General features: G+C 46.4%; 1 protein-coding gene across 10 annotated transcripts in view; it reads right to left on the minus strand.

Annotated features, from left to right (window-relative positions):
• The window catches only part of HIC2 (HIC ZBTB transcriptional repressor 2), a 142,890-nt gene that overhangs the window by 11,126 nt on the left and 103,792 nt on the right, over positions 1-27,972 (minus strand). For 8 of the 10 annotated variants that reach the window (XM_084819628.1, XM_084819632.1, XM_084819629.1 and 5 more), the window contains one exon: positions 13,869-14,013. The exons of the other annotated variants lie outside the window; for them this stretch is intronic. The gene's annotated coding sequence lies outside the window, so the exon portion shown is untranslated. The remainder of the gene's footprint in view (positions 1-13,868; positions 14,014-27,972) is intronic. 10 annotated transcript variants of the gene reach the window in all.

Raw genomic sequence — 27,972 nt, forward strand, 5'->3', positions numbered from 1 at the left:
TCTGAGGAAGGCTCCCCTAATCCAATACTGATCAGCTAGTTGGATTCTAAACTATCTTTGGGGCCATGATAGCGCTGGAAAAGGAGGCATTATAAAATGTAATCAAAACCAAAAAGCAAACAAAATGCAAACCACCCCATCCTTGGAATGCCAAAGTTAAGGTGCAATACAGAGGGACTCACATTTCACAAACCTGTGAAAGCCAAGGGTTATAAAAGGTGGTTCACAGCCCAGAGAAGTAAATTAAAATCAACATTTTGCAACAGAATACAGTCCTTCTGTATCTTCCAATCTGCCTGCCCCCACCCCAAAGGATCACTGCCGTGGCTGCAGCATGGAAGAGGGAACGAAGTTCCGATATTAAAAATGTAAAAGATTTACATTGATACCTAGCCAAAAACCCGGGGTTGTGTGTTGAAATACCATGTTGAGACTGCTTCAAGGTGAATCAACATTATATGGCGAGCCATAGAGAAGGCTCTAGAAGAAGTTGGACTGTCTATTTCTGACACTCAGCTTAGAAATATTTGGGCATCGTTATCAATGGCTGTGTAGGACTGCAGAAGCCTCCTCTATATATAATTAGATCCTTTGTTCTTCCTTTCCCTGCTAGATGGAAAGATGAGACAGTCAGGCCCAGCATGAAGTGCAGAGCTTAGCATGTGAAAAGGAAGAAAAGGTGGTTATTAATGGAAAAGGTGCACACACTGCTCCCCCACCCCCGCATCTCAAGGGAAAGTCTTCTTAGCCATCTACCTGCCCAGATATTAAGAGCCGCTCCTCCAGATATCCCTGCAAGGGGAGCTGAAATGGGGTATGTTTGTATCTTCAGAGAGAGGACATCTGGGGGGACTGTAGCACACCAATTGTGGAATTGTCTCCCCAAGGATGCTTGCTGCTTCCACTGATATGACCTGGTTTGCACGTAAGGACAACCCAGAGTACAGGGTGAGCATGGGTTGTCGTAATATGTGAACCCCGCAGTATGGCTTAACTATGGGTTGTTAACCACAAACAACCCAGAGTTCACAAGCCAACAATAAACCACAGGTTCTCTTCCTGGATTGTTTGTGGCTAACAACCCATAGTGTAGGCTTTGTATGTAATGACAACTCACGATTCAACGACAACCCATGGTTCAACCCATCTATGTGAACCAGGCCACTGTTTGGGGGTATTATGTTTTGTTTGTTTTCCCAGTCCTTTTAAAATCACCAAGGCTGTTTTATCTTTTGCTGGCTTTTAAAAAAATGTTTGATGCTACGGTTAATAGTTTTTGCTTGATGGTTTGTTTTACAACTTTTTAAACTGACATTTTGTGTACTGCCCTTCAGTTTTAAAATCGGGCAGTATATAACAAACAAACAAACAGATGTGTCAAAGAACCCCAAAGTGTCTCTAAAAAGCTTCCAACAACTGAAAGGTCAAGACAACAGGGAAAGAACACGGAAGATTTTCTTAGAGAGATATTTCCAGTTTTGGCCCTACTGTTGCAAGGGTGCTATCCTGAGTATTATTATTATTATTGATTAAATTTATGTGTCATTTCCCACTGCAAAAAGCAGTCTCAAATAAATAGGAAAATAACAACAATCCCCCAAATCAATACAAACCATTATCAGCAAAATAATACAAATAAAAACAAAAACAATATATAATCTAAAGACAATACAATATGAAAAGTGTTCATCCACAAATACATAGAATTGTCCCCTGCTCACAGCCTAGAACGAACACCACAAAAGGAGCCCAAAACAACTGGGCCATAACGAATGCCCAAATGCTTGGAAAGATAAGGATGTCTTTGCCTCGCACCAAAAGGATGATCATGTCAATGCCAGACGAGCTTCACAGAATCACAGAATAGTAGGGTTGGAAGGGGCCTATAAGACCATCGAGTCCAACCCCCTGCTCAATGCAGGAATCTAAGTCAAAGCATCCCTGACAGGTGGCTGTCCAGCCTCATCTTGAATGCCTCCAGTGTGGGAGAGCCCACCACCTCCCTGGGTAGTTGGTTCCATTGTCATATTGCTCTAACAGTCAGGAAGTTTTTCCTGATGTTCAGCTGGAATCTGGTTTCCTGTAACTTGAGACCATTATTCCGTGTCCTGCATTCTGGGATGATTGAGAAGAGATCCTGGCCTTCCTCTCTGGGACAACCTTTCAAGTACTTGAAGCGCACTATCGTATCTCCCCCCAGTCTTCTCTTCTCAAGGCTAAACATGCCCAGTTCTTTCAGTCTCTCCTCATAGGGCTTTGTTTCCAGTCCTGTGATCATTTTTGTTGCCCTCCTCTGAACCCTCTCCAGTTTGTCTGCATCCTTCTTAAAATGTGGTGCCCAGAACTGGACACAGTACTCCAGATGAGGCCTAACCAGTGCTGAGTAGGGGGGAACTAGCACTTCCAGGGATTTGGAAGGTATCCTTCTATTAATGCAGCCCAAATAGCATTTGCAGCCACATCACATTGCTGGGAGCGCGTTCCATAACCATAGGGCTAACAAAGAAAAGGCCTGTTCCTAAACTGACACCTCCCGAGCTCCTCTCAGGGGGAGCACAAAGAGAAGGGCCTTTGATGCTCATCTCAGGGACTGGGTAGGTTCATATGGGATGAGGTGGTCCTTGCTTGAGGTATTGGGGTCCCGAGACATGTAGGGCTTTATAAATTAAAACCATCCCCTTGAATTTGGCTCGGAAATAAATTGGCAACCCGTGCAGGCAAGCCAGGACTGGGCTTGTATGTTCACATCTCCTAGTCCCGGTCAACAACCTGGGCACGCTGCTGGTTGTGGCTCAGATGGTAATGGTACATGGAGCAGGGCCTCCGAGGAAGACCTGAACATGCAGGCTGGTCCTTCCCATGTTGTTCCACACACAATTAGCTTGGCATAATTCCAGTAGAGAGAGCTGTCCAAGGTTGTGTTTTTTTTAAGAAATGCAAGAGAGGTCAAGGCACTGTTTCGTCTCCTGGACCAAGCCTGTGGTAGGTGTATGCAAGCTTTTGAGTTATAAGCAGAGCTATTACATTGGACGGAGTGGAAACAGCGAGCTAATATATACCGCCAGGCTGCCCACTGCATTTCTGGTCCTACAGGAATTGCTGCATTTGCATTAGACGCACGCCAAAGCACGGGCCCTCAGCCAACTTTTCGATGCACCATTAAGGATGAAAAATCTGACAGAGGTGTTAGCATAACCGCCCTGCCCCAAAAGAAAATGTCTTTGCCAAATGGAAAGGGAAGACAAAGCCAGAAACAACCCACCTCAACAAATATACTTCTAACAGCCAAGAGGAAAGGTTTAAGTCTACGGCTCTGAAATTCAGAGCAGACCTTCCTATTAAGGGTCCCTAAGCATAGGTTGAAAGCATATGATGCACCAAACTAGCTGAAGTTAAGCAAGACTGTGTCTGGCCAGTGCTTGGTTGGACATGGCTGGAAATTCTATGTACACAAGTCTGAAGTTCCAGGATGGAAGAAAGTCAGGTTATACATTTAACCATATGAACAAGCGATGGAGAGGAAGCATACGCAAGTCACCCAAACTTGCTGGGCAGAGGAGTGGTGGGTCTACTGTCACAATTAGCATAACATGGGGGCTCCATGTCCCTCCTTTTACCACAAGACGTAGTGATGGCCACCAATCTGGATGGCTTTAAAATGGGACTGAACAAATTCCTGGAGAACGCTATCAACGGCTACTGGTTCTGATGGCTATATGCTACCTCCAGTACCAGAGGCATTGAGCCTAGGTCCACCTGTTGCTGGGGAACATAACTGGAAGAGTGCTGTTGCACTTACGTCCTACTTGCGGGTTTCCCATGGGCAACTGGGTGGCCACTGTGTGAACAGAATGCTGGACTAGATGAATCCTTGATCTGATCCAGCATGGCTGTATTGTATGGCTGTATTGGATGCCCAATTTGAAATAAGGCATACAACACTTTCCCCAAAGGTAGGCATGTTTACATGCTTGTTACATGCAACAGGGGGTTGGATTTACATCAAGGTGTTTCCCTGGTATTTATTTCATTTCTATACCGCACAATAGCCAAAGCACTCTGAGCGGTTCACTAAAATCAAAACCATGAAGTACAACATAAAACAATATACAATTATAAAAGCTTAAAATGACAGTATAAAAGTACAACCAAAATAAAGCCTAGCAGCAAGCCAGAGATTTAAAATACAGATTTAAAACAGCAGAGCCTCAAGACTAGAGTGCTAAAATGCTGGGAAAATAAAAAGATCTTCACCCAGCGCCGAAAGGAGTACAACGTTGGCGCCAGGCAAACCTCTCTAAGGGGCTCATTCCACAGCCGGCATGCAACAGCAGAAAAGGCCCTCTTCCTGGTGGCCACCCACCTCACTTCCTTTGTAGGGGCTTCCAGAGAAGGATCCTTGAAGATGAACTTAGGGTCCAGGCAGGTACTTATGGGAGGAGGCGCTTTCAGATAACTGTCCCCAAAGTTTAGGGCTTTGAATGTTAATATCAGCATTTTGAATCAGGCCTGGACCTGGACTGGCAGCCACGCAGCTGGAAAAGTACTGGTGTAATGTGATATCGTTGGCCAGTCCCTGTTAATAATCTCACTGCCCTGTTTTGGACCAGCTGAAGTATGGAATTTCAAATGCTTTAGGAATGGGGCACTAAGCCCCCCACCCCCATCCAAATAGATACAAGAGTGATGCTTTAAAAAACTTGTTGGGCAGGATAACGAGAAAGTTTAAGCCTAGGCATTACATCAAAAGGCACTCGAGTGAAGCAACAAACCAACCGACGTAGGGTAGTCATGCAAAGCCACCAGTTCCATTTTAGAAAGCAGGCTTGTAGGTGGGAGCAATGGCGTACTGATAAACTCCATCCCAGGCTGCCTCTGCTCAAGATAAAAATCCAAGATGCCAAGACAGACGCTGCATCATCGAATGAGACGTGAACAAGTTCCACGCAGAACAAAAAGCAAGGGAGAAACAGAGTGGCACGTTGCTTCCTGAAACTCTCATACACTCTTGGCATGCAAGACAAATGGTCACTGCCACCAGTATCCATAATTGTTCCCTCTATTAGCAATGTTTGGGGATGAGTGCCGATCCTTATGTAGCCAAAATGGGGCCAAACATGCACGACAGGTAGTTTATCAGTAGGCTTGGGTTAGGGCTTGTAGAAGCACAACAAATATTTATTAAGAAACCTTAAGGGACAACCCTTCCAAAACAGCCCAATGAGGACTGAACATATTCAGAGGCCATAGATTGTATGTTGGGGTGGGTGGGGTACAGGGAATGGAGTATCCTGTAAGAGAGCATGTCTGGGTGACTGGAACCTTGAAGAGGACAGTGACCCAGCTTGCATGATGAAACAACCCATGGTTTGTTAACTGTGGGTTGTCTGGGAGCATGCGGGAGTGAGCGAGTGTGCTGACTCTTGACCGCTTCTGCTTTGTTAAACAACCCAGGTTGTTGAGGGGGAATAACCCAGAGTTTTCTCCCAAGAACAAACTATGGGTTAAAACTCTAGGTTGTTTCTCACTCAGCAACCCAGAGTTCCGAGTTCAGATGTCATGGAGAAAACCCCAAGAACTATGTTGTTTAGCAAAGTGGAAATAGGCAAGCGGTTGGGAGCCAGCATGCCTATTCCCAACAATCCATGGTTAATAAACCATGGGTTGTTTAACTGTGGAAACTGGGTCACTGCCAATGGCAGTGTACGGGTTGTCATTACGCGTGAACCCTGCACTATGGTTTACCTCTGGGTTAACCACGAACAACCCAGAGTTCACAACCCAACAACAAACCATGGGTTCTCTTCTTGGGTTGTTTGTGGCTAACAACCCATAGCTAAACTTTAGTTCAGGGTTCGCACGTAACAACAACCCATGATTCAATGACAACCCATACTCAGGGTTGTTGCTACGTGTGATCCACCCCAAAGTCTTAAGAGGCATTTCCCTCTGTGAGAGAGGGTTGAGGGGACGGGAATGAAAAGGCTTCTTCTAAAATGATACCTGCTGTGACACACACATCCTAAAAAGGCAAAGAAAATACACTTCTCTCTTTAGAATTGTTTTTCCTCCTATGCAAAACAATGCAGATTTAACTGATCAATCAACCACAGTTTCTTGAACCAGGCGGCCATTCTAATATTCAACCTTACATCACTGGACTTATTTATTATTACATTTTTATCCCATCGTTCTCTTGCAAGGAACCCAGGGCAGCTTCCATGGTCCTTTTCCTCTCCATTTTATCCTCACAACAACCCACTTTGGGAAAGAGCATGCCAGACCAAATGGACGACTGGTCTGATCTAGCATGGCTCCTCTTACGTCCTGCAAGACCTTGGCACTCTTCAGATGTAGCTGGTGCCTCCCCAAGGCCCTGATCGGCAGCAAAGGCGAAGCAATTAACAGAACAGACAAGCCAGCAGAAGCGTCGGGAGGCTTGTGCTGACGTTGCTAGTGCAAAGAGGGTCTCTTCTGCAAGCACAGGCAAAATGCAGGACCTCAAGGCAGAGTCGGAGAATGCTTGTCTGTTAAGATTACAGCACAGCATAGACAGGGCAGGCTTAGATGCAAGGTGAGGGCACTTCAGCAAGATGTTTTCAGTGGTGGGGGGCTACTGAAAACTGCCGGACAAAATCCGACACAGAACAACAAACCTTAAAACACTTGTAAAGCCATCAGAGAGAACACACACAATGGCTGGCTTCACACAACATGCCTACCCTCATGGGCTGGGTTCACTCAGTTTTGAGTGTGGGTTGTTGTTGAACTGTGGGTTATCGTGTTGTTTGAACGCAGTGCATTTTCCGCAGGGTGGCTAGTTAACCTCCCTGAACAACCCAGTAACAAACCCTGGGTTCTCAAGGTGACTTGTTCGAGAAAAATAAGCCACACTGCATGGTTAACAAGGCACCCTGCGGAAAATGCGCTGCGTTAAGACAACACAATAACCCACAGTTCAACAACAACCTGTGCTCAAACACTTAGTGTGGGTTAGCATGTTGTGTGAACCCGGTCAATGGGCTGATGCTATAACACGCTAACCTGCACTTAGTAGTTGAATGTGGGTTGTTTTGAACTGTGGATTATTTGTTGAACCTTAGCATGTTGTCTGAACGCAGCACGTTTTCCACAGGATGGGTTATCGTGTCGTCTGAACGCGGCCAGGGTGGCTTGTTAACCACCCCAAACCACCCAAAAACAAACCATGGGTTCTCAAAGTGGCTTCTTTGAGAAAATAAGCCACGCTGCATGGTTAACAACCCACCCTGGCGACGTTCAGACAACACGATTCAACAAGCAACCCACAGTTCAAAACAACCCACACTCAAACAACGAGTGTGGGTCAGTGTGTTGTGTGAAAAGCCCCCATCACTCCCTCTAAAAGCAAACCTAGCTGGTGAGTGCCAACAGGACTGGAGCTAAAAAGCAAGCCACTGAGAAACAAGAGGGAGATATCGACACGCTCAGGGGAACCCCAGGATTGCAGAAGTACAAAGAACCTTCAAAAATACCTCTCTACCAGCTCAGTAAGGAGTAAGCAGGGCTGGCTCTACCATGAGCCACATGGCTCAGGTGGCAGACTGCAGCCCGCATTTGCCACACACAGTGTGGCCTGCTGCTACCATGCCCGCACCCCAGCTTCTGCTGCCCACCTGCCAACTGTGGAGCAGCTTTTGCTGTTGTGGCAAATATTGCAGGGCTTTCTGGAGCACCCATGCCTGCACTGCTACCACCGCTTTACAGCGATGGCAGCAAATACTGTTTGAATAGTATCTGATGCAGCAGCAAAAGTAAAGAGTAATGTACTCTCCTGTAAGAAACAGGGATATTCCCCATCCAAATTTCCCCCTGGATTTTGGAGTGCCAATTACCTGGCCTCATTTCCAAAGCAGAACTGATGGATCAAAAGCTCAGTTGCTCTGCTTTTTAAGTTTTGCACAAAGCACCATGCATGGACTGCAGTTTGCTGCAGCTTTCAGTTTAATTGTGCCCCCTCCCCACAATAGCAATGTGCGCGTTGATAACACACAGCAAATCTTCAAAAGCAAACGAAGTGACAGTACATATTGAGATACTTTTTGTGTGTGGTGTTTTTTGTCTTTGTGCAGGAGTGCATCGATCAAGCAGAAAAAGAATCTTGATGCAAGCACTGGGGTTTTGGACTGCTACTGATGCACATGTGTGGGATGGAACACAGAGGAAGCAAAACAAAGGGGCTGATGGAGCTGACAAACGAACTGCAGTACTAGATAACGTAGAGGTTCTCTTTAGCCCTGTTCAGGGGATCCTCTGCCAACACAGCCCCCATCACACAGGGAGCCTATATGAATATAGCAGGCTCCTCGTGGCAGAATCTCAGCCCCAATGTGTGGAGGGGACAGGATCTGTGAGCACATCCATCCTTGCATGACAGGGAACACATGTGGAGAAAATGCCAGAACAGGGTCCTCATTACACCAGAATTCAGGTGGGTAGGAATGCAAAGCAGAACAAACCCAGAGGACAATAAAGAAACAGAATGGTGGAGGGGAAATCAGTGCAGCTCCAGGTTTTGGGGTGCCCTTGGGCAGAACATCCTCGATGGATACCCTCCCTCAGCGACTCTACCTTCTCACTGCCTACGTCACCAGCTGCTCTTGCCCCTCATCCTCTTTCTCATCATTGCCACCACTCACTCGCTTGTTAAGCAGAGGGCCAGTAAGGAAGTAGGCAGTGGCATCTACTGTTCGTCCTTACCACCACCACCATTGTCTGGGCCAGGGTAAGAGGCAGCTGAACAAGCAGGCTGCAACAGTGAAGAGGAAGAGCAACTTCAGGAAGATCTTGTTAATGAGCACCTGCCGAGGTGCCTAACCATGCCTACCCTTGACCCTGGACCTGGGGGAAATCACCTCACCCCTAATAATAAATTGCTTTTTGTATATGGGCAGAGTGCTTGCCCCTCAACCTAGGAAGCTGCCTTCTAGCAGGGTTGGCGTATTGGTCCTAGTACTGTCTACTCCTGACTGGCAGTAGCACTCCAGAGCCTCAGGTCTCCGATCACTTGCAATATGATTGGAGTTGCCAAGGATTCAACTTGGGACCTTTTGCAGGCAAAGCACGTATTCTACGTGCAAAGCTTGTGCTACATGTGGTCTACAGAGTGCTCTACATGTATTCTACGTGCAAAGCATGTGTGACATGTGCTCTACAGAGTGCTTTACATGCGCTCTACATGCAAAGCATGTGCTCTACCAACTCTGCTATTGTCAGCCATATATCTGTTTTTTTGGGTGGTGGGGTGAGGGCAGCAGCCTCTGAGGGCAGAGTTCCTCTTACATAAGCCGCTCTGGGAACCTTTTCGTTTGAAGAGAGGAGCAGAAATGCTTTGAAATAAATATGCCAGAAACAAGCATGATCATGGGCAACTTCCAGGCAAGACTCTGACTTCCTGGAGCAACAAATTTCTGGAGCGAGACACCAGAGGACGGAGAAGAGCACCAGAAGCTTCAAGTCGAAGCAAAGCGACCTAACGGCTCGAGCATCTCCATCCATAAGAGAAGTCAAAGCAGGGGGGAGCCACAAACAGACGCTGCACCCCACTCTTCACAGCAGAACATCTGAAAACCTGCAGGGCATGCACTGAAAGCAGTTGCTGTGCTTTGTGGACAGAAGCTGGGAGCTCAGCAGCATGCACAGGGTGAGCGAAGCCCAACAGCGACATCCATTTTAAGAAGTGGGGGGGAGGGAGGGAAAACTAAAGCGGCTGGCTGCTGTGTGATTTGCTGACTAAAGGAAAAAACACAGAGCCTGCGATTTCTCTGCCAGATTGGTTTGGCTCTGCTTCCCATTCTTTGCACCCTCCTGGAAGAGAGACTCATGTTGCACTCACTACAATGCCCAGACGATTACAAGGACCAAGGCAGAATGTGCTTAAAAAGAAGTCGGGGGAGTGGATTCCGGCATCTTGACATCCGCAGTGTTCAGGGAGATGTCCACGTCCAAGCAACTGACCTAAACTCTCCAAAATGTGTCCGGTTGCAGACTTGCTTATGGTGTATGCCAAGATAACAACTTCCTCGCTAGTCAAAAGAACACCCCCCCCGCAAGCCTTGGTCTAGAAGGCTTTGAATTATAGGGGCCTGCCCCCCCCCTTCTGGGACTAATGTGCCACTCACATACAGTGGTCCAGAGAGGTAATTTTAGACCCTGGACGTTATGATCTTATGGGGGGGGGTCCTTTAAGATGAGATCCCTAGGGAACTCCGCCATAATGAGCTTCCGCCGCGCATTAAAAACATGGTTGTTCAGGCAGGCATTCGGGGTGGGTTAGGGTATTTTTTATGATGTTTTTAATGTAGAATTTTATTGTTTTAACTGTTTTGTTCTTGTACATCGCCCAGAGTGGCTGGGTGACCAGCCAGATGGGCGATTAATAAATAATAATAATAATAATAATAATAATAATAATAATAATAATAATGGCCATGTGTATTACTTGACTTGTGAAGTAGCAACGAGCATTTCTCTTCTCTTCTCCTCACCTCACCAAACTGCCATTCCATCCTTTACAACAGCTTCTACATTCCCAATATGTTAGAACAGCATAGCTATTAAAAATAATACGGATGCCCCAAACTTGTGGAATTTTGCATTTTAACCTCACTTCAGTCAAAGCACCAACATGACTACAGGACACTCCTGATGCCTTTATCACCTGCCGTTCTCTAGGTGGTCATTTTGAAGACCCCTCTGGGTGCAGGCCCCAAAGTCCCACCTGAGCCACGCCACTGCTCAGGCGTCCACTGCAATGACGAAACAGGGTGGGTGTGAGTGAGCTTGGGACAGCCACACCCATTTTGTGCTGCTGTGTCACCCGCACATGGGGAAGGCCCCCCCCCCAAACAGGCAGAGGCTGCCACAGAGGACTACAACGTCTCACAGGGTGAGAGGGGAGGATCTCGAGCTGGTACAGTGCGTGGTTCCACCCTCCTATGTGGAAAAACAAACACGTAGACACAAAAACCAAAGAACCTCCCTGCACGTTTTTTTGGTTAAGGATCAAAGAAAGGGGTGGGGGGGGAAAGCACACCAAAGGGAGAAGGTTTAACCAACTTAGCTCATTGGTATGCTGGTTCTCTGCTTGCAGGGAGGCTTTTATGCAAGGGACCATTCAGAAAAAGTGATCCCACCCAGCACACACACCTGCCATATGAAGTGGTATAAGTCCATTCTACCATCTCAGAACCGTAGCACTTCATTCTGCTGCATGTGTCAGGGTCAAACCACACGTTACATTAACTGCGTAGCATGTAGTTGTGGGGGGGGGGGTTAAAAAAAGACAAAACCTGTATTGATGCCAATGGAGATTCCCCCCTCCCTTTTTCAACCCTTGCCCCACACAATGGGGGGGGGGAGGATTTGGGGGGGGAAATGGAGGGGGAGGTTTAATTCTCCCCTCCAGTGAATGGTGGTCCCAATATGAATTGGGGCCACACACACTTACTTTAGAGTAAAAAGGTTACCCTCAGTAACATGTAGTGTAGCCTGAAACCAGGCCTAATAGTTCAGGGAGTAAAGGTGAGGAGTGTGGTCTGACTTTGTCTTACAAGACCCCAGACGTTAAGAGCTCTTTTTATTTGTTTTGTTTTGGAGGGAGGGGGAGAGAAACCAAGCAGAAATCCCAGAGGTGCAGGAGACAAATGAATTAATCCAGGAAGTATAAATCCCAAGATGTTTCAAGCCGTGCAGCTGGAGAACCTTCTTACAAAGTCTGAGAAAGCCATTTTACGTTAAATGCGTATATTGAAAAGCACGCTTAGAATTGGTCACTTTCTTTTTTCAGAAAAAGTTGTGCGGGGGGTCTTCATCTGGACTGGGACTGTGACATACAGGGTGTGTGTGTGTGTTTTAATTCTTTCTTCCACACAGCATTTTTCCTGCCAACAATCTCTGCCTTCCAGGCTGCTATTCCTAGGGAATACATAGCAACCGAGGGAGATTTTTGGTGGGAAAATGGCACGGGGCAGGAAGGGATAAATAACCCCTTCCTTGTACGCTGTGGTCCCAATCCAGATTGGATGACGGGGAAAGAGGTGGCCAAGTTTAAGCACGCTATTAAAAATGTTTGCGGTTAATGTTATGGTGTAGTTTGGCCCGTCAATGACTAGGTCAGCTACCATGGTTAAAAGTCAGCAGGTTAATAGCTCCTCTTGGAGCAGTCATGCAAGAAATTGGTTCCCCTGGTGAAGAACCAATTGCTCAAAATGTGTCTGGATTAAACATATGGACATAGGTAACCCCCAACTCCTTCTGTTTACAGTCCCTGGCTGGTTGGCTGGAAGCAATTTTGACTTCTCACAGATGGCCAAAAGAGAGTAGAGATGTAAAGGCCTGGAAAACAAAAAGAAATCCAGAAACGTGTGTGTGTGTGTGGTTTCTTCCAGTTCTTTGGGAAGGGAGGGGCAATGGGATTTCCTGACCATGTTTTTCCAGTTCTCCCCCTGCCCCACACCCCTGAGTGACTATTCCCAAACCCAGTCCAGCAACATGCTGGTACAACCATCTGGTATCATTCACTAGCAGTCTTTAGAGCAGGAACAGGAAGAGATCAGGGCTGGCCCTACCATTAGCCAGACTGAAGCAGTCTCCTCAGGTGACAGATGCTGGGAGGCAGCACCCAGGTGTTGGAGGAGAAACCTGTGTCCCATGCAGCCTGCTCCGCACCTCCTAAGTTACCCTGCTGTCTTCAGGTGATGCAGAGAATGCTGTCCCATCCTCAGTGTTGAAGACAGATACATCTGCCAGTCCAGTCAGCTTTTTTACATGGAATGTGGGGGGCGGGGGAAGCACCATCTTGTTCTTCGCCACAAGCAGCGAAATGTCTCGGGCCTGCCCTAGCAGAGATACATCTGGACTTACTGGAAGTTCTCTGGTGATACGCAACAGATCGGCAAGAGTTTCTGACTCCCAGCTGTTTCACGTGAGTCACAACTAAAAAGTTTCCTCCTTAAATTAGACAGCTCTAACTAAAGAAACTTGGGGAGGGAAACCAGGAGTGATTTTCTGCATGGAAGAGCTGCAAGCTCGGGTCAGGTTCTGAAGACAAGTCCCTGGGCTAAGCATTAGCTCAGAGGCACCCTGGTCCTTAATATGTCCCCCACCCATGAACCTCTATTTTGCACCTCAGGGTGCTGGTAAGAAACAAAAATAGATCCTGCAAGGCTGAGGCCTGCTCACCCCTCCTTTAGAATATGGGTGGGGAAGCTCAGGCCAGCAGGCTAAATCTGCCCCTCCTAGGCTCCTCAGACGGCCAGACCCCCTTTCTTGGCCACACTCCTTCCCCCAACCAATCATTTGGTGGTTTTCTAGTTTTTGCCCAGTTCCGCCTCTTGAAATGCCTTGTCCTAAGACCTAGTTACCAACAGTAAGAGCTTTAAGCTAAAACATGCAGATATTTTTGGCTCCACTCTTTTTGTCTCTGGCCCTGCCGACCACCAGAATGCGGCCCCTGAGAGCTTCTTGAGGGCTGAGAAAGGTTTCCCACCCCTGCTCTAGAGCCCAATAACAAGCCAACACCCTGGAGGGCTGCGTAATCAAGGGAGAGAGTAACCTGAAGCAGACCACAAGTTAGCTTTGGGTAGAGGGGTGGGGAGGGGGGAAAGAGACAAAAAGCCCAACGAAGCTTTGAATCTTTGCTCAGGCGAAGCAAGTACATGCCGACAAAAAAATAACCACACACACACACGCACAAAGAAGCAGCAAAATTAACTGGTGCAAAAGCTGCATCAAAGCGGGGGCGGGGAGGGAAGGAAAGCGGTCCAGCTGCGTGCGCTGGGCCGCAGAGCATTAAGAACGCAGGTGAACTCCGCTTTGTTGCTGCTTACCATGCCGGGTACACTGAGCTAAAGGCACCTCCATCCCGTGCTGCCGACGGGCCAGGTACATCCCATGATGTTCCATTGAAATCACAACAGGCCATCGATAGAACGTGGCTTGTACAGATGCTGAGTGAAGAACCAGCAGGGATCACTGTTAAATGCAATTAAAAAATTGCAATCAAAATCGAAACATCCATTTCAAAAAAAGAAAGAACAGAAAAAGAGGAGAAGAGAGAGAGAGAGAGAGAGAGAGAGAAAGACACCCGCCAAATGTTGCTATGAAATTTGCAAACCCCTCTCAAGCTCTGGAGAAGGAGCCGAGCCTTCTGCCCACTTTTCAAGTGTATTTTAATGTGGTTCTCAATGCAAGAGACCCCGAAAGGGCTAAAGGGGTGGGGGATGCAGCAGGGGTGAAGTCACTAGAACCTGCTACCTTGACACATCACTGAAGGGGCTGTCAAGCTGTCTGTGCACATAAATTAAAAACAACAACAACACATTGTGCCATCTCTTAAGTCTCTTAGTGCACAATCCTTTGCATGTTTAAACAGAAAAAGTCCTACAACTCCCAGCATTCCCCAACCAGGGAGTTGTAGAGCTGCTTTTCTGTCTAAATATGCATAGGATTGCGCCCTTAAACTAGCCCTTTAAATATCAACCCTCATCAAAATCCAGTCTTTTTGTCTCAACTCCCTGCACCTATTTCTCCCCCACCTCCCGGCCTTAATTCTACAGGAGAGACCATAGTTTCCCAGGGAAATTTCCCTCCTGCTTCTTTTGGTTATAAAAACAAAATAACAGATGAAAATCCACACTTCTGAGACTTCATTGGAAGTGTTCAACGAGGATTAACTCGGCCCCAGCCAACCTCTGCAGCATCTTTCTGCAACCCGGGACCCTCCAGTTGTTTTGGACTACAACACCCATCAGCCCCAGCCAGCAAGGCTATTAGGCAGGGATGAAGGGGCTTGTCATCAAAAACATCTGGGGGGACCCAGGTTGGGGGAGGCTGCTGTACAGGTTACATTTTTCAAGAAAATTTTGCTCTTTCTCTCTCTCTCTCTCTCCCCCCCCCTCTCTCTCTCTCTCTCACACACACACACACACACTTTGAACTCCTTTCACTTAGAACAGGAACTTGTGGGCCTCCAGATGTTTTGGCCTACAACTCCCATGATCCCTCGCCATTAGCAATGCTGACTAGGGCTGATGGGAGTTGTAGGCCAATACATCTGGAAGGCCACAAGTTGTCCATCCCTGAACTTCCCATGTCTTCCATGTCTCCTTCTCCACCCTTTCACACAATAGGGATTCACAGAAGACTGTACCCCCCCCCCTGCGCCATAGAGAAATATTCCTGCATGCAGAAAAACAGCAGAGCAGGTAGAAGAGCCATAGCCTAGCCTCCCCCTCAGCATGCTACTTCTCTGTCTGCAGGGATTCAAAACAAAATGGGAGGAGCATTCGGTCAGATGAATCCCCGCCTACAATTTGAGGCAGTACAGCCCAAACACAGGTTTAGCTACTCCGTGAGAACCTCCAGCCTAAGGATTTCTAAAAACAACTGATAAAGGATTATTGAGTAGAGATGTGAAGGCCTGGAAAAACCCGGAAAAAAATGGGGGGGAAAAACAGGTGTTTTTCCTTTTTTTTTTTTTTCTTTCCAAAGACCATTTTTGTTTTTTTCTGAAAAATTGTACAGGTTTGGATTATGAAATATTTTCTTTTCGCATTTGAGACAATGTGTTTATATACTGTTATCTAGCCTTTACTCCACTCAAATGATTTCTAAAAACTATGTAATAAGAAGACTTTTCTAGAAAGACTAGAGATATAAAAGGTCTAGAAATAATGAAGCCGTGGGGGAAAATGTTTTTTAATAATCTCTGTACAATTCTCAGCATAGTTATTTCTTCCATTTCTTATTAAAATTATTGATCCACTGTATCTTTTACTGATAGACATTTTGGGATGCTCCAAGTCATGCTCAGAAGTAAGCCCCATTAAATTAAATGAGGATCATTCCCGGGTAAGCGGGTATAGGACTGCAGCCCAGTTCTCTTTCCTGAAAACTAACGGCAAGAGGCTTACAATGCCCATGCCTGCCGGTTCTGACAGCTGACCAGAAACTGGAAGTGTGTAAATTAGCAGATCCCATCCAACAATATTTTTGCTTCCCCTATCTCTCAGTTAGAATTCAACAACACGTTTAATCCTATTGCCAGAGGCTTGAATTGGGATAAAAGATTCTTATCACACCACGAGGCGTGTTAATTGGCTTATCTAGTACAAGGATGTTTGTGTTATCAGCAACAATGACACTGTGAATGACCACTGTTAGTAAATAATATGGTTGTCACCTTTTGCATTTCATTTTCTTCTGACCTCCTCCAACATAAGTAACTGCATATGAACTTCAGACTCTCCATAATACTTCATGCATTTGATGAAGTGGACTATAGTCTACGACAGCTTATGCCAGAATAAATTTGTCAGTCCTGGTTTGCATATAATGACAACCCAGAGTACAGGTTGAGTATGGGTCACTGGATCATGGGCTGTTGTTGAATCACGGGTTGTTGTTATATGTGAAACCACAAATAATCCGGAGTTCACAACCCAAAAACAAGCCATGGGTTCTATTCTTTCTCTTTAAGACTATGACTAGGTTCACACATAACTCTAATCCATGGTTTATTTAACCCATGGGTTGTTGAATTCTGGATGGACATAATGTGTGAATCCAGCTGTGCTAACAAACCAGAAAGAGAACCCAGAGTGTGTTGTTGGGTTGTGAACTCTGGATTGTTTAAACCATGGGTTGTCGTTATGTGTGAATACAGAGCCATGAGTTATTTCGCCAGGCTACAAAGGTGGTGGGAAAATGCAGTAAACACCCTCCACCCCCAACTAACAGCCACTCTACATCTCAGAACTACAAAGCTGCAAAGGCATTTGGGATACGAGAAGGAAGCAGGTGAAGGAGGAGTGAAACAACCAAGCCAGGGATAGTAAAAGCAAACCATGGTTTGTTCTACTGTTTGCCAAACAAACCCTGAGTTAAATGAACCACGGGTTTGTTATGTGCAAAGCAGGTCACTTTGTTGTTTCTCTCTTTTATGTTTTTCCTCCCCTGCTTCCAAAGTCTCATTAACCACTGAAGACGGCACAAGAAAATGACTATTTAATGGACACCTAGAAGGAGAGTGCACTGCAAGACTGTACTATGTAAACATGACATAAGATTGCCAGACTTGGGATGACTTGTTAAACTCATAAAACCTGTGCCGAGTCAACGGATGGTGTTTTTATTGGCCTGTTTGTGCAACAATCACCTACTTGCCAAAACCAAACACCGGCAATACACTCTTAGAAGGTCAGAGTTGAAGAGAAATCCTGCCTTGGACTTCTCTTTTTTTCCCCCTACAAAATTCTCGTGAGCGCCCTAAAAGTGTTAAAACGGTCATCACGTAAAATAGGTGTTTGTAAGTCATCAATCTGGGGCTGGTTGTGGGATGACCAGCTGAAAGAGAGTTAGAAGTTCGGCACTGCGTATTTTCCCACTGGGTTACAGAATTTTCTTTAGAACACAGGCTACTGCATTATCGCCTAGCACAAGGACGGGGAACCTCTTTCAGCCCAAGAGCAGAATTCAATTTTGGAGACATTCTTGGGGGCCGCATTCCAGTGGTGGGCGTGGCTGAAGGCAGAAGGGGTAGGGCCAAAACCATCAGCATGTTGTAGCTTAAAGCCCTTAGCAACGAAGCCTTAGGAGTGGCATCTCAACCTTTTAGAATGGGGGGAAAAGTGCACAATGGCCAGGAAGCCACCAGAGGATCAGTCGCCTGGGAGAAGGGGGTGGAGCCAATGGAAGGGGGCGTGGCCATCTGGGGAAGGTTTAGGGAGGCTGGATTGGACCCCCAGGAAAGCCAGATTTGACCGCTGGGTGTGAGGTTCCCCATTCCTGACTTGGCATCTGATTATCCAGGTCTATTCATAAGGACAGCATTAGCTGAAGGATGGAGAGATTAGCTGAAGGATGGAGAGACTGACCCGGTTCAGATGACATGCTGCAGTTCATCGTGGGTTATTTAAGCTGCGGTGCCAGGTTGCATATGTAACCCCTGCTCGGAGGGGTATCATGTCGTGTGAACCTGAAATTCTGCACATCTGGCTTATGGGGTCTTAGAAGGGGTCATGAGGGGTGTGGGGGTGTGGAGACCACCACGGGCATCTCCAGAGAAGGAAGCCCCATACTGCCGAGCAAAAAGGACATCTGCTCACCAGCAGAGCTGGATAGAGGAAGGATAAGAGACTCCAGCGAAGTGTCTGTTTTGACAAGAGTTTGACCCTATCAAGCCTGCATAGTGCATGGCCCCTGATAAGGGAGAGAGAACATACAAGGAGATGCACAGTCAGTGGGGAGTACAGGGTGGAACTGGCCAGGGAGGAATCTCCCGTCATCTCTGTACAGCTGAGAGTATGCGGCCCAACTGAGACCCACAAGAAGGGCAGGAGGAGACGGTAATGGTGGCAGAGCGGTTCGACTCCCTTCCTCTCTCGAACGAGGCTGCTGGTGAGTGCATTTCTGGTTTGGCCATCAGTGACATCCAGGAAACATCTTAGCAATGCAACATTTGGGGCAAAGAGACAGATAAGAAAAGGACAAGTGGAGGAAAGGGAACACAGGGGGAGTTAAAATGTACACAATTTAAATAATAAAAACATACACCCCACAAAAGCCTGAAAAGGGGAGGGTGGATTTTAAGCAGAGATGAGAAATCAGACACAGAAGAGGCGCTGGTGAAATCTCATTCACTAGCAAGATTCCCCTTGGGTTGCAAAACAAAAGCATTTAACTGCTATTAAAACAGGTGTTTTTCTAATCCACTCTTTTATACCAGGAAAGCACTCTGTTCTGACCCAGCTTTGTGCAGATGTTAGGAAGTATCATTGGCAATTCAAGTGTTAATCTCACTGTGTTAAAATATGCAACCATGTTTGTTTTTTGGGAGGCCAAACCCTCCCGGGGCGGAGGCACATCCCATAAAAACTTTATGCACTACATTTTATCCTGCTCTTCCTCCAAAAGGAGCTCAGGATGACATCCATGGTTCTTCCCCTGGACACATTTTATCTGCACAACAACCCTGCAAGGTAGGTTAGGCCAAGAGGCAGTGATCACCTCAGCAAGCTTCGTGGCTGAGTGGAGATTTTATTTGTTTGTATCTAAGTGTATTTATAACCCCACTTTCCAGCCCTAAAAAGGGCCCCAAAGCAACCTACAATTAAACATAATTATACATTAAAAATAAAAAAGTACAATTCAACCAGACATTAAAATGAGGTCAGTAAAAACATACTTCAACCAACAGAAGGGAGAAAAGAAACTTAGGCCAAACCAGAAGCCAGATTAGAAAAGAAAAGGAAAGAGGAGGAGAGATCTCACAGCTTGTCTGAAGCTCAGGAATAATGGGCACCATGTGGACCTCTTTAGGGAAGGAGTTTTGGAATCTTGGTGCCACAGTGTAGAAGGCCCTGCTTGTCCTGCTGCGTCTCAGTCGGCTATACCTCTGAAAACTGCAGGATGTGGAGAAAGACCTCTGATGATGAAACAAAATGGTGGGATCTCTCTAGTTGGTTGACCTGCCGGTTGAAATGTGCCTGCTGACCTCTTCTGAAGGTTTTAAAGCAGGAATTAAAGACTGTTATTCTGACAGGCCTTCCCTTTTTAGAACTCTTGTTCCTTTTGGTGACTCTTGTATACTGTCTTTAAGTTGTGTTGATTTTATTGTTGGATTCTTATTTGTATATCGGTGGGTTATAAACTGAATAAATAAATAAATTTAAATTATAATCCTGGTCCAGCCACTGTAACCCAGCCTCCCCCACCCAGCGTCTTGGACATCAGCTCCTATCATCCCCAGCCAACAGGCCAGGAATGATCAGAGTTGTAGCCCCAGCGCTTCAGGAGGGTGTCAGTTTGGGGAAAGCTGCTATAACTGCTTTACATTTTAGCATTCCAAAAGCCCATGGTTGGCCTGAAACACGGCACAGAAGCATCTCTCCAAATGTCACCTGCATAGCCCTCAGGTGTTTACGCTCATATTTGTGTAACAGCCGCTTGCTATGTAGTTGCTTCACCAGTAGCTCCCGTTTCTCTCCCCAGCCTCCCTTACTGTTAATAGATTATGCCTGCCCTCAGGGGAATTGCCTAATGAGATCCGACTAAGGGATCGGTGGAGCTTTTGTAATGGATGCTCTTTCAATTACTTTTCCCCACCAAAACCAACTCCCCCCCAAAAGCCCAAAAAGTTGTTAGGCTAGCTAGTCTTGCAGTGCCAAGATTACCATAAGGGCGTGGCAAAATACATGCACGCTACCCGGGCATCAATCATTCCACTAAGACACACAGATACTGCCTTCCTAACGCAAAACCCGGTCGCTTTTAAATTGGTCTCTTGGTCTATTGGTCTCTTGCTTTCGCGTGCTTTTCCTAAACAAACACAGCCAAGTTTCTGGCCCTCTTTCTTTAAAACTAGTAAGTTATTATTAGACTAATAGTCTTCAACCTTTGCAGACTTGGGACATAACCTTTAAGCTACTAGACAGGATTCCCTTTTAGGTTGTTGACTCTCTATGTCCGTTTCTGCCCTCCGTCTAGGCCAAGGGTGGGCAACTTCGGGAGATGCGGGGCCGTTTTCACCCCTGGGCTCCCCCCTCACCCTACGTGGCAGTGTGCCGGGTGACCCGAAAATTAATTTTTAAAAATTATTTTATGGGGGGGGGGGAAGGCATCTGTAGCATTACGCAGCACAAAAAATGTCAAATTTATCATGTTTCCAAGCTAAATTTGACCCTTATAGGGCTCTGTAGAAGCTACAGAGCCTGAAAAGAGTCAAATTTAGATAAATGTGAGCTTGCTGGTGCTACGGATGCCTTTCTTTTTCATAACAGGAACGCTTTTGTTTTTTCCCCTGGGGTGCAGGCGCCGTATGTGGCCTGCCTCTTGCCAGGCCTGATCTACGCCGTAGACTAGGGGTGGTGAACGTTTTTTCTGACGAGGGCTGCATTCCATCAGGCATCTGTCGGAGAGGGCACATGCCAAAAATGGACAAGGCCATGCCTTCCCCCACTCTCTCTCTCCTACCCCTTTGATCCTTTTCCTGCCCAGGGGGCTGCCGGGAGAGGAACAGATCACTCTTGCCAGAGGTCTGAACTGATCCTTTGCAGAGGGCTTTTGAAGTCAGTCCAAGGGACTCAGGTTGACCACCTATGCCCTAGGGTGACCAGACAACAAAGAAGGGCTGAGAAGAGGGAATCTGAATAAGACCATCAGAAGAGTCCTCTTGGATCAGACCAAGGGTCCATCTAGTCCAGCATCCTGTTCACACAGTGGCCAACCAGCCACCCACAGAAGACCCCCAAGCAGGACATGAGTGCAACAGCACCCTCCCACCCATGTTCCCCAGCAACTGGAGTACATAGGCTCACTGCCTCTGGTACTGGATTCATTTACCCAATCCAGGAAAAACCACCAACATAACTTCATAAAAGATCTTCGGATCGCTGAAACGCAACCTTTCATTTTAAATTAAAAATGCAAACAATATTACATAGAAGTGTTACCATTTAAACTGCTAGTGTGAAGTAGGAACTCCCTATCAAGTAAAATGACAGAAGTATTCAGCATCCGCTTTATTATTTTCCTCATTCTCTGATGTCCTCTATGCTAATCTGTCACAAACAATAGTAAAACTTGAAAGCCTTGTATCATCTCACTCATAAAGAGGGCCCATCAATTATTTTCATGCTCCAGCCAGACTCATTGCTCTTGGGCCAGTCACTGACTGGATTCACATGATCACAGAGAGGAAATAAGCCATGGTGACTTATTTCCCCCACCAGACATGCTGGAGGGATTAGCATAATTACCACTGGCATCTCAGCTTCTCATGTTGTGTGAAGCCAGCAAGGGTGGCTTACTGCTCTGGGCAGCTAGCCACCCAGAACCCATGGGCTGTTGTAGGGTTCTGGATGGCTTGTTACTAGGGATGTGTGACACTGGGACTTCTGTTCAATTTAAGCCCAATGTGATTTCACAGTATTTCTATTCTTACAAGCAGTGGTGGACAGTAGTGGATTGTTTTCCCTAATTCCTGAAATGTTCGTATGTTTTTGTACACATTAAAAAAACAGACGCATGTTTGGGGTCCCATGATTTGTGCAAATGGGATTGTGTCTCCCCCACCCCGGTCTTTAAATTTGCACAAATGGGGTCATTTGTTTTATAAAATTATCAGTGGTCTTTCGCAAGTCCACCTGCCCACTATGTATTCCTATTGTAAATATCCTTGTCAGTTGCATCCTCTCCATACTCTACTTCATTTAGCCCAGCAGAGCCAAATTCTGTACTTGTCAAAGAATTTGTCAGTTTCACCCTCCACTTCTGAGCTCCCTGCCCCCATTTGCTGGGAAGTAGATGATGAAATTGACAAGTTCTCTAACAAGTAGGGGCTGGGCTAAATGAACCAGTGTGTGGAAAGGATGCAACTGACAAGGATATGTACAATGGGAATACATAGCGGACAAGCGGACTTGCAAAAGGCCACTGATATTTTTTTTAAAATTACAACTCCATTTCCACAAATTTAAAGACCTGAAAAATAATAATAAAACACGATCCCATCTGCGCAAATCACGGCAGCTGAAAAATAATTTTTAAAACCCATGATCCCATTTGCACAAATAGCCACCGCCATGAAAAAAAATTCCAAAATCCGTGTATTGGATCGACTTACTACAGATCAACACCAGCGAGGGGAAACGGAATGAAATTTGGCAAGACCAAACTGGGAAAATCCATTGAAATTTAACCCTCCCCAATGGAATTCTCATACAGTTGTACCTATGGCCAGAAGCCACATGCTGGATTCACAAGACATGAGAAGCTGTGCTGCCGAGGGCGATTATGCAAACCCCACTGGCATGCACATGGAGGGTGGTGGAGGAAATAAGCCACTGTGGTATATTTCCATCACTGTGCAAAGTGGGCCACTATCACTCAGTGTAGCCCACCACAGAGGGTTGTTGTGAGGATAAAGTGAGTGGCGGAAGGGAGGAAAACCATGTATGCTGCTGTGAGCTTCTTGGTGAAAAGGGATGTAAATGTAATGAATCAATTGAAATAAATAAAAATGGGCATGATCCGGACAGACTGTCATTCTCTATACAATAATTAAACCAATATGAAAATATGAAAGACCATAATTTAGTGATGGGGTTTTGTTCTTAACTTGTTTAATATGGTGTGTCTTAAAACTCGAGCGACAGGGGGAACTGTGTGGAAGGCTTGTTTCCTGACGTATTAATGCAGCATGTTTTTTTTAAAAAAAAATAAGTATTCCGTCATGTACAAGGTGACTTCAGATGGAGTTTGGGAGTAGTTACACAGTTTAATCAGGAGGGGATCTCTCCCCCTTCCTCTAGTGGCAAATTCAGGGCTTTGGCTAAGCTAACCAGCAAGCCAAACAGGTTTGGCTGCTACGACAAAGTAGGAAGAGGCTTACGGATGGCATTTAGTTACTATGAAGGTATTTAGGAGTTGACTTTTGGGGTTTTTTTTCAGTCCCATGATCCCAGTAAACATTGGCTAAGCCGTTTATATGAAACTGATTAGTTACCCTATTGCAGGCTTTTTTTTTTTTTCTTTCTTTCTTTCTTTCTTTCTTTCTTTTTTTTAAAAGCAGGAGTTACAGACTCCCTGAGTAGTCGTGGGGAACTGACCGAACAGAAACTGGGGCTGATATCTATTACATTTGGGTAGGGTGGGACGAGAGCGTAGGCAAAACATGATAAAAATGGCACAGCTGTAAGAATATAACGTGCTGGATCAAGACATCTGAATGGATTAAAAGCGCACACACCCAATGAAGGTGTATAAGTAGCACAGTTTATAAAGTGATAGTAGTTCTCCACTTTGCTCCCTCGCTGTTTCGTACAAAAGCTTAAGCAAACAAATCTATCTATCTATCTATCTTCTGTCTAGCTTCACTGTTGTAAAACATTTCAACCTGCGCAAGAGGCTGCCGCAATTACAGGGTTAACATTACAAAAGCTCTGTACAGAAGGAAGGGGCTGTAGCTCACTGGTGAAGCACATGTTTTGGGGGCAGAAGGTCCCACATTCAATCCCCAGCTTCTCCAGGTAAAGCTGGAAGAACTCCTGCATGAAGGCCTGGAGAGCTGCTGCCAGTCAGTGTTGGCAATACTGGGCCAGATGGACCAAGGGTCTGACTCGGTATAAGGCAGCTGCCTATGTCTCTAAGGGCACAATCCTATGCATGTTTAGACAGAGAAAAGGCCTACAACTCCCAGCATTCCCCAGCCGGCCATGCCAGCTGGGAATGCTGGGAGTTGTAGGCCTTTTCTCTGTCTAAACATGCATAGGATTGTGCCCTTAAGAATGTAAGATCAAGCCTCAAAAGGTCTGTGTAGTCCAGCATCTATCCTGTTTCCCACTGTGATCAGCAGGAGGGCTGGCCCAGGACATTTTGCTGCCTGAGGCGAAGAACAAGGTGGCACCTCCTCCAATTTCATGTACGGAAACCGACTAGACTGTTTCTTCAACGCTGGTGATGGAACAGCATCCTTCATTGAATCTGAAGGCAGCAGGCTAGCTTAGGGAACATAGGGCAGGCTGTGAGGCACACAGTACTCTCTTCCAACATCTTGCTGCCACCTCTCAGCATCTGCCGCCTGAGGCAACTGCTTCACCCTGCCTAGTGGTAGGGCCGGACCTGGCCAGCAGATACTGTTGGGAAACCTACTGAGTGGGGAATGAAAGTAATACCTATTCCCCCAACCCACTTCAATGCCCTATGGCAACCGATACTCAGATGTAAATTGCCTTTCAGCCAGGGGAGGGAATGTAGCTCAGTGGTAGAAGACATGCTTTGCACATGGAACGTCCCAGGTTCAATCTCTGGGCTGGGAAAAACTCCTGCCTCAAACCCTGGGACAGCCTTTGCCCGTCAGAGGAGACATAAGAACATAAGAAGAGCTGTGCTGGATCAGACCAAGGATCATCTGGTCTAGCATTCTGTTTGCACAGCTGTTGACCAGGAACCCACAAACAGGACACAAGTGATAATGTTGTATTTTGTGTTGCTATTTGTATTGTATGCTGCCTAGAGTGGCCGGGTAGCCGGCCAGATGTGTGGCTAATAAATCTAATAAATAAATAAACAAACAGTACCCTCCCAGCCATGTTCCCCAGCAACTGGTGCACATAGGCTCACTGCCCCTGGTTCTGGAGGCAGCACATAGCCATCAGGACTAGTAGCCAGTGATAGCCTTCTCCTCCAGGAATTTGTCCAACCCACTTTTAAAGTCATCTGAATTCATGGCCACCACTATATTGCCAGACAATACTGAGCTAGGTAAGACCAATGGTTGACTTGATATAAGGCAGTCCCCTAGGTTTCCTTTGACTTACTGTACCTAACAGCCATCGCTAGACTCTTCCTCCATGAGTTTGTCTAATTCCCTTTTAAAACCACGAGACACTACTACATCTCACGGCAGTGAATTCCACTTGGACCTTCCCTCCATTTTAGATGTAACCTTCCAGCCAGCCACGAGGAAGCCACAGACTTGAGCAACCGCCCTGATCCCGCTGGCTTTTTTTCCAGCCACAATGACTCCAATGCACACACACCATGTTTACGACCTGCACACACCTCGTTTCCAGTACCCTACCCTTTTCACCGAGACACACCACGCACCAGCCTTCCCCCAAACTGGCGCCCCCTGGATGTTTTGGACTTCAGTTCTCATCATTCTCCCAAATATCTGGAGGGCACCCAGTTGAGGAAAGGTACCATACACACATTTCTTTATGCACAGATCAGTTCCCTCTATTGAGACCAACAAGGATCCCCTGGTCATGCATGAATTACTTGTGAGCATCAGTCCAGACCTTCATTAGCACAGGGCCCCTCCTTCCCACAACACTGCCCGTTAACGGGAAAAAGAGCTCCTCAACTGCAAGGGGGAATCTTTCCCTTATACCCCTGGCCAATGGGGATGGGTGGGTTCACACTTGTGCAAGAAGAACTGAAACCCAACCAATTGGTTCTATAGCTACAGGACAAGGTGATTTCCCAAGAAATTATCTGAGAACATTATTCCACTCCCACCACCACAAACAGCTTGAGAATTTCAGCTACCACAAAACCCTTGGAGGATATTTGGGAGGAGGGGGGAATCTCCCCCTCTCACACTCCAACTTCACCACCCGCAAAGAGAGCAGAGAATTTTGGGAGATCCCTTTTGCTCAGCTCTATGGAGAAACACAGAAGGGCAGGAGGAACGCACGCACACACACATTCTGGGTAAATATGGACCAAACCCCTTACACTTCCCCAGTAGAATCCCTCCCTTGCCTAAAGCATCTAATAGCCGTAACCAAACAGGTGTGCCCCTTTAAATACACTGAGAGGCACATTTGCGTCCTGTAGACACCATGCAAAGGATTATGTTAGTCCCAAGGCGCACCAGGTGTAGCCCACCCCAGAGGGGTATCTGATAACTGCCCTCAAAAGGGAAGCTATTTTCAAAAGCATACACAGCACCCCTTGGCCTACGACCTTAAGAGAATGTTTTAAGCAAAGACCATTTGTGCTCCGTAAGTGTGCAAGAATGTGTCCAGTCCTTTTTCCCTCACCCCCACCCCCCCAGATCCACTCTAGAGGAAGCAAATGGCCTGACACACAGACTCCTATTGGAGCGACTGTGGGGTGCAACAGGAAAAGGAAGCATTTAAGTCCAAAAGCCACGTAACACAACATTGATGTGCAGTACTCTCTGGAAGTGTTCATTATGACAAATAGATTTGTTTTTGTTTTTTTAAAGAAATGAAATCTTGAGAGTTAGCAGCTGCAAATTCCCAGCTCATTTGCGTCAAGCAAGAAAGATGCAGAGAGCCCCCACAAGTCAACCTCGTCCAATGTGGGGCTCCTCAGATGTTTTGGATGGCAGGTCCCATCACAACTGACCAACGACCATGCTGTCTGGGGCTGTCTAAAGCTGCCGCCACAAACATCTGGAAAGCACCATGATGGGTAAGGCCGCATTAAATGAATCTCGGCTTTGGTTGGTGCCCATTTTCAGAAGAAAATGCAGATTGGAATACACTGCATAAAGGATCCTAAGACAAAGTGTGGGGTGGAACAGGGTGGGGAGCAAGACACAATCTAGAGGAAGAAACGGTTTGGTTCATCGACAAACCTCTTTGGAAGCGACTGGGGGTGTGATGTGGAAAGGAAACATCACTGAAAGCACAGTTGCCAAAATGAATATTTTTGAAAGGAAAAGAGAGAGGGGGAGGGCACACAAGAACAGCATCGAACGGAGGAATCTTGCGGGTAAACAAAAAGGGTCAAATTGTTGGAAGCCTGGAGTTCATATGCTATCCAGAATTCTTCTTCAGACACAGGATTGTTGAATGAAAAACCATTAAAATAAAATAAAGCGGCAGGTAATCGGGTGTGTTCTTAGACACCTCAGATCTGGAAATCCGTGGGAAAGGGAAGAGAGGCATAGAATGGGAGACAACCTATTGCAAGGAACAAGAAAAAGCCCTTTCTACAACATGGGAATCCAATCCCACTGGCAATGCAATTCCTTCCATAGTGGTTGTGTCCTGGCAGGATAGCTATAGAGTGTAATTCCACATGTTCATACAAGCACTTATGAAAATTAAGAAACATAGGAAGTTGCCTTGTAGCAAATCAGACTAGCTGTCCATCTAATCTGGGATTATGTACTTTGACAGACAGTAGCTCTGTAGAATCTCAGTCCATCACAGAAGGTTGTGTGTATTCAGCTTCTTTCTAGACCAACCTTCTCCAGCCTTACCTGGTGCCTCCAGATGTGTTGGGCTGCAAATCCCACCACCCTCAGCCAGCAGGGCCCTTGGATGGGGGTGATGGGACATGTAGTCCAACACTTCTGGAGGGTGCCATGTTGGGGAAAGCTTCTTCTACACTGCAATTCAACACCCAACAAAGCAAGCTGTAAGACTGCTGACTGTCATGAGCAGAAGCCTC

Source organism: Heloderma suspectum, chromosome 13 (assembly GCF_057233095.1).
Source record: "Heloderma suspectum isolate Gila_16-S chromosome 13, 16-S_ref, whole genome shotgun sequence".
In the NCBI taxonomy this organism is placed as follows: Eukaryota; Metazoa; Chordata; class Lepidosauria; order Squamata; family Helodermatidae; genus Heloderma; species Heloderma suspectum.